Below are 10,867 nucleotides of genomic sequence, written 5' to 3' on the forward strand. Positions count from 1 at the left end.
TTTGCTTGCCCTTTTTTTTTTTTTTTTTTTTGTTTTTGATAATTGCTGTACCATAAGTGTCGTTGTCCAAATTCATATTAACTTGATATCTTTGTCTACTTTTCTCCATTCCAACACTTGTAATCAACTTAAAAATCTATTTGGATAATTTATAAGATTAGGTGTAGATACGATGCATTAGAAACATTGTTTAACTACCTTCACAATCATGAAACAACCTTTAATTCCCTAATCACCATTGAAACCCAGATTTCTTTCATTTCTCGACTAACCATACACTTATGGAAGAGAATAATACATTGTGAGATCAATAAAGGATTTTTGGCAATCCTTGATGATGAAAAAACATGAAAAATGAAGGTCTACTTTTCTTTATTCCACCCAAAGCTCACAACTTCAGCTGAAAATATCCTATTCTTCTCCTACGGCTTCAATGACTAGCTAAAATCGTAATAACTATCTATCACATTTATTTATAGTCATCTATTTTGTATCAAAGTTCCATTATTTGATTTAGAGCAAAAAAAATGTCCACCAATTTTAATGAATCGTATTTAAATCCCTCAAATAATTGACAATTCCATCACTTAACAATTTTCCAACTTATCATAACAATTAATATTCAAGTATTAAAATAGCATTGTGCTTTAATTCCAACATACCATGATTTTCAACTTTGAAAATCTCCACTTGCATCTGAAATATTCCTTTATTCACCTACACCCATATCATCAATTATAGAAGTAATTAAATAATAATGGTAAATTCATAATTAAGGTCAATACATCTAACCTGCATTTTCAGATGTTAAACTTTGACCAACTATTATATATACACTTTCACAATGTTTTTGCTCAATAATGACATTATAGTCTTATAATTTACTCATAACATGAAAACAAACATGATAATAGGTTCACAAGAATGTTGGTTATAGCTTTTGAGATTTGTCTAGTAGTAAAATCCCAAGGTAGACTATTAATTAGTATGATTCAACACAATTTGTAGTTCATTTTCGGGTCGACAGATTTTTTTAAACCTTAGTATATTCAACAGATGAGATATCACTAGATTTAAAATACACACATCTATATAAAAATTTTCATAAAGTTAGACATAGTGAATGATGAACTATATCTACAGATGCTCTTCATCAAATAGTACCAAAAGAAAACAAATGCCCATGAATGTTTCTTGAAATAAAACGTCTTATTTCATTTTTGTGCTAAAGTATTCCGAACAGACATAGACTCACATTTAAGTCATTATGTGCCTTAATGATTATTTAGGTTAGCTATTAATCTTAGATATAATGAATGGTCTGGATATTCCATTGGTTTTTCAAGGAACCGGAATCGTCTCCTTGTGCTCTTCTTTTTTTAACTACATTACAAGATCTTCTCTTTCGGCTTCAACTTTAACATATATGAGGCTCATCTCATTGTAATGGTCATGAAGGTCTTTTAGCTATGTCTCTAATGACGATTTTGTCCTTTCAAATCTCTTTTTCATTAACAAGTCACCTTCAACCTTAGAGTTTCCAGAATTTGATGAAAGACTATTACATCCCTCGAACTTTACCCCAAAAAATATATGCAAACTAGTTAAAAGCTACAACCATGAAAACTAGTTGTGCATAAGTGTAATCTTTATAGTTTTTATCAACTTACTATAATTATGAAAACCAATTGACCTTTGACTACTAAAAGTCAAAGGTTGACTAGTTTTGTCATCATACTAAGCTCTTAAGCTCTATACTTAATATGTGTATCAAGAGTCTCATCAAGCTATGGTTCATGCATCTGTATTTTTTCTTCATTTTCAATGTCTTCTTGAGAATGAGTCTAATGAACACCTTGAAAGTCAGACGATATAAAAGATAACAACAATAAAGATTAATGTTCAAAATACAAGAACACTTGGTTGGTGAGTAAATCAAAATCAATTTTTTGTTTAATTATTTACCATTTAACTCTCTGATTTTGTTGATAGAAGTCTTAAATCTTCTTCTAAAGCATGAAGTTTCTTCTCGTGTTCGTTCTTTTCTCCTTCAATTTGTTGAACTTTCAACTAATATTGGAAATGTGCACTCTTGATTTTTCTAAGCTCGTTATCATCTCATAATCTACTGCACGTGGTCCTCCTTTATTTTTCTTCTTTGACTAAAACTTGTGTTTAGGTTTTTATGCTCTAAATTTTTCTTTTTTTGTAAATCATTTACAAATTATGTTGGTGCTCATACAGCAGGGGAGGGCATATCATGTGTTTTGGGATGGCACGTGTTACCCCTCGATTTCATCCAATAGAAGTGTAAAAATTTGTAGATCTTTCACAAATCTATTGGAAATTTGTCACAAAGTCTGATAAGTGAAAATTCAATTTACATTTGTTTAGTGACGAACTTTGTGGTGGAAACTACTATAGAAAATGAGTTTTTTTCCCTAGTAGTGCAACTTCTAAAAATTCCGTGCAACCCTGTTTTTTTCTTTTTTGTGTTGTAATGGTTATTACGTTCTTTTCTATATCAATTCTAAAATATCAAAACAGCTTCGAAAAATGATCTAAAAATGTCTATGGGTTATGCCAAGAGGGTTTATTAAGGGTTTATTTTTTTCTTTTTGTCAGAGTTATTTCACAAAGACCTGCGATACTAAGTTAAGAAGGGAGATAATCACACTTGCAGAGTGCATTAAAATGAAGAGTTGTATGCTGCATTCGGGAAGAATGAATTAAATAGCTCCTGAAAAGAAATCAATTAATAAAGTCCCAGATGATCCAATTGTGTCAGGGAAAAGAGGAAAACAAGCATCTAACTCCTTCATTCTTGTTGCACTTGGCTCGGGGGGTATAACTTAATGGGACTTAAGGAATAATGTAAAAAAAAATAAGAGGGAAAAATATTAATATTAAATAAAAATCAATATAGTAAATAAAAATGAAATAGAAGAACTTAGATTCCAAATGAAAAAAAAATTCAAACTTGAAAACGATCGTTATGATTCTCAAAGGATGAGAGCCAAGGAGAAAGATCTTTGGTTAAATTAAAGACTTGTTCAATAATATAATAGAGTGTCTTTTTTTCTTCATAAACTGAAATAATGATATTTTTTATATATTTTTTTGAAAATGATTAAAATTTCATTCCAAATTAAGACATAAGAAACAAAGCATGAGTCTAAATTTCAACACACATTTATAAGTCATATAAGTCATAACAAAACCAAACGTGTTTCAAAATTCTACATACCACAAACCATTTATAAACATATAACATAAAAAGTAAAAACATCCATCTTACCAAGATGGATGTTTGTAGTTTTAACCATTAATAGAACACAAATCAAACAAAAGGGTATTATTATTCACTTGTTCATTCATTTCTTAATTTACTTCTGCATAGGAAAGACTGAAACGGAAACCATCTTGAAAAGTGACTCAACCTTGAGGCCCTAACACCTCTTTTTCTAACAAACATGTTCCTTGAAATGTTGCAATTGATGTCGATGTTTGTATGTATTCACTCTGTTATATATATATATATATATATATATATATATATATATATATATATATATATATATATATATATAATATAAGTTATATGTAATAATGAAGATGATTGAAACATTATAATAAAAATTAAGAAACCATTTAATAATAGTAATAATAAATGAGTTGGGGTTACTTTTTCAAAACCAAATTTCTAAATCAAATGGATTCAACATCCTCAGCAGCTAGAATCACTATCTTCTTAACCTTCAGATACGCAAGTAGTTTTCTCAAAGCATTTGAAGAGAGCTGGAAGTAGCCCTAAATTCAATCAATGTATTCATACAATTTTTTTAAATATAAAAATCATTGATGTTAAAAATGTGTAAATCAAATGAAATAATAATATGATGAATATATACCTTTCCTTTGTTGGTCTCACTAGTAGCAACTATTGGAAGCTTTGCAACATCAACCCCAAATATACGAAACATTCCGTTTGTAACTACCTTTGACCTGCACAATTTATAAAATATGTTGCAAATTGTACTGGTCAAAGGTAGTTCAAGCTGGATTGTTTCATGTATTTGGGGAAGGTGTTGCAAAACTTCCAATAGTTGCTACTAATGAAACCAACCAAGGAAAGGTATATATATTCATCATATTGTTATTCCATTTGATTTACACATTTTTAACATCAACGATTTTTATATTTAAAAAAAAAATTGTACGAATACATTGACTGAATTCAATGCTACTTCCAACTTTCTTCAAGTGCTTTGAGAAACTACTTGCGTATCTGAAGGTTAAGAAGATGGTGGTTCCAGCTGCCGAGGATGTTGAATCCATTTGATTAAGAAATTTGGTTTTGAAAAAGTAACCCCAACTCATGTATTATTACTATTATTAAATGGTTTCTTAATTTTTATTATAATGTTTCAATCATCTTCATTATTACATATAACTTATATTATATATATATATATATATATATATATATATATATATATATATATATATATATATATATATATATATATATATGTACAGCAGAGTGAATACATACAAACATTGACATCAATTGCAACATTTCAAGGAACATGTTTGTTAGAAAAGGAGGTGTTGGGGCCTCAAGGTGGAGTCATTTTTCAAGATGGTTTCTGTTTCAGTCTTTCCTATGCAGAAGTAAATTAAGAAATGAATGAACGAGTGAATAATAATACCCTTTTGGTGGATTTGTGTTCTATTAATGGTTAAAACTACAAACATCCATCTTGGTAAGATGGATGTTTTTACTTTTTATGTTATATGTTTATAAATGGTTTGTGGTATGTAGAATTTTGAAACACGTTTGGTTTTGTTATGACTTATATGACTTATAAATGTGTGTTGAAATTTAGACTCATGCTTTGTTTCTTATGTCTTAATTTGGAATGAAATTTTAATCATTTTCAAAAAAATATATAAAAAATATCATTATTTCAGTTTATGAAGAAAAAAAGACACTCTATTGTATTATTGAACAAGTCTTTAATTTAACCAGAGATATTTCTCCTTGGCTCTCATCCTTTGAGAATCATAACTATCGTTTTCAAGTTTGGATTTTTTTTCATTTGGAATCTAAGTTCTTCTATTTCATTTTTATTTACTATATTGATTTTTATTTAATATTAATATTTTTGCCTCTTATTTTTTTTATATTATTCCTTAAGTCCCATTGAGTTATACCCCCCGAGCCAAGTGCAACAAGCATGAAGGAGTTAGATGCTTGTTTTACTCTTTTCCCTGACACAGCTGGATCATATGGGACTTGAATTAACAGTTATCTTTTCGGAAGCTATTCAATTCATTCTTCCCGAACGCAACATACAACTCTTCATTTAATGCACTCTACAAGTGTGATTGTCTCCCTTTCTTAACTTACTATGGCAGGTCTTTGCGAAAAACTTTGATAAAAGGGAAAAAAAACGTTAATAAACCCTTTTGGCATAACCCTAGATTCTTTTAGATCATTTTTCAAAGTTGTTTTGATATTTCGGAATTGATATAGAAAAGAACATAATAACCATTATAACACAAGAAAGATAAAAACAAGGGTTGTATAAAATTTTTAAAAGTTGTTTTACTATAGAAAAAAACCTCGTTTTCTACTGTAGTTTCCACTACAAAATCCCTCACTAAACAAATGTAAATTGAATTTACATTTATCAAACGCTGTGACAGATTTCCAATAGATTTGCGAAAGATCTACAAATTTTTACACATCTATTGGACGAAATTGAGGGGTTACACGTGTCATCCCGAGACACATGATTTGCCCGCCCCTTCCTTAAGAACACCAACATAATTTGTAAATGATTTACAAAAAAATGTTGATTGACATTTAGAAATGGTAGAACATAAAAACCTAAACACAAGTTTTAGTCAAACAAGACAAATAAAGGAGAATCACGTTCATTTGCTTATGAGATAAAAAACGAGCTTAGAAAAATCAAGAGTGCAAATTTCCAATATGAGTTCAAAAGTTTAACAAATTGAAGGAAAAAAACAGATGTTTGAAGAAAGTTCATGCTTTAGAAGAGGATCTAAAACTTATGTCAACAAAATCAGGGAGTAAAATGGTAAATAAGTAAACAAAATATTGATTTTGATTTACTCACCAACCAAATGTTCTTGTATTTTTACCATGAATCTTTATTGTTGTTATCTTTTATATCGTCTGTTTTTCAGGGTGTTCATGAGACTCATTTGCAAGAAGACATTGATAATGCAGAAAAAATACAGATGCATGAAGCATACCTTTATGAGACTCTTGATGTAAATATTGAGTATAGAGCTTAAGAAGTTAATATGATGAAAAAACTAGTCAACCTTTGACTTTTAGTAGTCAAAAGTCAACTGGTTTTCACAAATATAGTAAGATGATGAAAGCTATAAGGATTACACTTATGTACAACTAGTTTTCATGGTTGTAGCTTTTAACTAGTTTGCATATATTTTTTGGGATAAAGTCTGAGTGGCATAATAGTCTTTCATCAAATCCTAGAAAATCTATGGTTGAAGGTGACTTGGTAATGAAAAAGAGATTTGAAAGGACAAAATCATCATTAGAGACACAGCTAAAAGACCTGTGTGACCATTACCTTGAGATGACCTCATATATGTATGTTGAAGTTGAAACCGTAAGAGAAGATCTTGTAATGCAGTTAAAAACCAAGAAGAGCACAAAGAGACGATTCCAGTTCTTTGAAACCCAATGGAATATACAAACCATTCATTATATCTAGATTAATAACTAACCTAAATAATCATTAAGGCACATAATGACATGAATGTGAGTCTATGTCTGTTGAGAATAGTTTACCACAAAATGAAATAAGAGGTTTTATTTCAAGAAATATTCATGGGCATTTGTTCTCTTTTGGTACTATTTGATGAAGAGAATGGATAGATATAATTCATCTTGAAGAAAGAATGCTTAAGATACAAATTTTATTATGTCTAATTTTATGAAAAATTTTATATAGATGTGTTATTTTAATTCTATTGATATCTAATCGGTTGAATATACTAAGTTTTAAACAAAACTGTCAAACTGAAAATGAACTACAAGTTTGTGTTGAATGGAACCTATATTGAATCATACTAATTTAATAAAGCATGATGAATTCCCATATTGAATCATACTAATTAGTAGTCTACCCTTGGGATTTTACTACTAGACAAATTTCAAAAGCTACAACCAATATTTTTGTGAACCTATTATCATGTTTGTTTTCATGTTATGAGTAAGTTATAAGAGTATAATGTCATTATTGAGCAAAAACATTGTTAAAGTGTATAATTTCAGTAAGAGAGTAAGAGTAAGAGAGTAAGAGTAAGAGAGGTAGGAGTGGGAGTGGGAGTGGGAGTGGGAGTGAGAGTGGGAGTGAGAATAATAATAATAATAATAATAATAATAATAATAATAATAATAATAATAAAAGCAACAGTTTCTAGTTTATAGTTTATACTCACATGAATGATGTCAACAGCTTGTGAAAGCAATACTTTGTTCTCATCAGAAACATCTTTCCCATGCAAAACTATCCACTTCATCTCGGAATTCCTGATTAAACCCGTAAGAGAATCAGTGACCTTCACCGGGCCACATGCCCACTAATCTCTCTAGAACCAAATGAAGTATTCCAGTCGACACTGCAGTTGCAACTCCTGTAACACATCAACAATCAATCATATATAATCAAGTGAAAAAAGTAGGAAACTTTAGTAAATAACTAAATTTAAATTCACACACCTTCAGATCAATCTTCTTATGTTCCCTCAAATAGCCAATATGATATTCCCTCTCACATTGCAAGGTATGGAAAATGGATTAGGGGATTAATCTAACTAACAAAAATGAAAAGACAGCATAACTGAATATTTTAAAATGACGTTTTTAACCTTGGACCAAAACCTGAAACAAGTTGTATACCACAAGGACCAAAGTTGTTATTTTCTTTTTATTCTTAGTTAAGGTTTATAAAATTTTAAATGTACATATGTCTATTTTATTAAAAGCTTCATATAGTTGCCAACATTATATCTATACCTAGTGCAAGGTGTTTCAGAAAATAAGAGAAAATTTTAGTCCAAAGCACAATGATTATTTCAAAAAAGTTTAACAGCTAGGCTATTAACTAAGACAAGCCAGAGACCAAAATCACATAAAATAGTGATATAAGAACCAAAACTGCAACCTTACACCTTTAGGGACCAAAACCGAAAAAACCAGATAAAATCAGGGACCAAAAATGTACTTACTCCAATTACAATTGCCTGATCACAAACAACAACAGTCTTATCATTGAAGCCGACTGTGTTGAAATCATAGGCTCTGTATACACCAAAGTTATTCAAACACGATTGCATGATTTGAAATTATGCAATAAAAATGTTGTAAATTTTATAAAATTAGGGTTACCTGCAAGTACAACATGCAACAAGATCACATTTTTCAGGATTATAAACATTCAGAATACCATGTTTTGTAATCTGCTCAATTGTATCAAATCCTAGATGTTGAATCACACATTTCATAGAGTTTCTGCAATATTTGCACTTTTCTTGAGAGGCACTTGTGTCATATACATGTTGTATGTCACCAAATGGAATAAAAATCAGATTTATTAATCATTATAAACCTATAATAAAAAAATATTAATCTTTTTACCTTTATGGAATGTCCTAGAGCATCCAGCACTAAGTCCCCACCTTTCTTACAAACTCCACAAAGTTCATGTTGTCCAAGCCTCCCGTAAAATACCATGATTTTTTTTTACCTTCAACGGTTTAATTATAGTTTATTGATTTTTTATTATATCCATGGGTTGTCTAACTTAAAAACCTAGCTTGCTAACTTACACAACTTAGGAATTTAATGCATAAAAAAACGTGTTCTTGTTTTAGAGGGAGAATTTTTAGAAATAAACAATGTTCCAAATTGAAATTAATCTACATTTAATGCACAAAACTTCTACTAAAAATATATAGCAAAATGCCAAACAACCCCCTAAATTTATAGCGTATTTTATTGCAAAAGAGGGTACGACATGAGAGACATGCTATTACAATTAACATAAAAAACTTAATAATAAAGATTATTAATGAGAGTGCATCTAGAAACTAATGGAAAGAATATTTGAAATCAGACCTTCCAATTTCCATTATGATCAAAAACGACAAAAGTGAAGATATAAAAAATGTTGAAATTAATACCTTAATCGTAGCAACCAGTCATGTTTATGTGAGTGTGTGTATGTCACACATGACTAGTCATCATTACGACTTTTCTCTAAGAACCCAAATAATACTAAAAGACATAAGAAATAATACCTCATTGAGACAATTGCAAAGCCAACAATCCTTTCTCACTTCGCATTCACAAGGTCCTCACTTTCATTGTATCATAAAACCCTCAACCGACAGAACAACCTGCAAAATTTACAGCAATGGTCAACACAAGAGGATTACATTAGTATATACAGGTTATACGCTAATTTACGAAGTGAAAGATCAAACATCAAAGACTAGTAATGAAAGAGCTCATATTAGAAATTTGACAAGAAATAGCGAGCATTTAAAGTTCTTACACTTGATTCATAAATACTAGAGTCTACAGTCGGTGTGCTCATATAATAAGCAACAGGCATGTAAGTTATATAGTTCAACTAACATGCACCTAACTTATTCATTAACTATTAGTCTATTACATTAAAGAGCATAACATAGTACTTTCGGGAACCAGTTTCCATAAGAACACCAATATATTTGTCCTACATAGTACATACACTATCAAATTTGGCATAGTTTGAGTTTTCCTAAGACCCACGTGGTTAGAATGTATTAATGCAAGACCTGAAACCATTTACTTCTGGGATGACAATTGACATGTAATCTCATTGAAAGATTATTCTTTTAAAGCCTACTTTACAGAAACATAACTTCTGGTTTTGGTTACTATAAAAATCATGAGGGAAATAATGATTACTAGGAACTGAAGAAGCAATCTACCTTCTTCGCTGATGTTGGTTGAAGATTTTTCAACTCAATCTTCACCAAATTTTCAGATCCAAAAGCTTCCTTGTTTGAATCGCCTTTTTCACTTATACTTTCCACTTTTAAAACAAAGATTTTCTTATTCCTTGGATCTTTCGACGTTTGCGAAATCAGCTTTTGGACTTCCATTGTTAAACCTCGTCTACGGTGTTCTCCATACCAGAACAGATCGTAGATCTTTCTTTCTTTTTCTATTTTTTGGTATCGGTGAACCCAAACTATTAACATTCCGATCTAGCGAGATCTTCATGATTGACTATAACGATGATTGAATCATCAATCAGATTCATAAAAAAGAAAGAGATTGATGAAAATTGAGCCATCGATCTGTGAGAACACAGATTGATTCATAAAAAAGAAAGAGTTTGATGAAGATTGAGCATCAATCTGTGAGAACAATCATTGATTCATAAAAAAAGAAACAGCATGACGAAGATTAAGCATCAATCTGTGAAAACAAGCGATTGATTCATAAAAAAGGTAACAGCCTGATGATGATTGAGCATCAATCTGTTAAAAACAGGTACTGATTAATAAAAAAAGAGCTTGTTGAAGATTGAGCCATCAATCTAGTACAAAAATTGATTCATAAAAAAAGTTAGAGCTTGATGATACCGATTCATAAAAAAATTAAATAAATAAATAAATAAGAGCTTGACGAAGATCGTCAATCTGTGAAAACAAGGATCGATTCATAAAAAAAAAAAGGTAAGATTGAGCTTCAATCTGTTAAAAACAAAATCAATCTAGAACAAAAATTGATTCATAAAAAGGTAAA

General features: G+C 30.0%; 1 long non-coding RNA gene across 1 annotated transcript; it reads right to left on the reverse strand.

Annotated features, from left to right (window-relative positions):
- Positions 1 to 501: 501 nt before the first annotated feature.
- On the reverse strand, positions 502 to 8,356 carry LOC111879571 (uncharacterized). The gene is made up of 3 exons (XR_002846168.3): positions 7,787 to 8,356; positions 7,507 to 7,701; positions 502 to 717 (listed from the first exon to the last, which is right to left on the reverse strand). It is a non-coding gene; the product is annotated as an uncharacterized LOC111879571 (long non-coding RNA).
- Between the last annotated feature and the right edge of the window lie 2,511 nt (positions 8,357 to 10,867).

This window comes from Lactuca sativa, chromosome 7 (genome assembly GCF_002870075.4).
Source record: "Lactuca sativa cultivar Salinas chromosome 7, Lsat_Salinas_v11, whole genome shotgun sequence".
Taxonomy (NCBI): domain Eukaryota; kingdom Viridiplantae; phylum Streptophyta; class Magnoliopsida; order Asterales; family Asteraceae; genus Lactuca; species Lactuca sativa.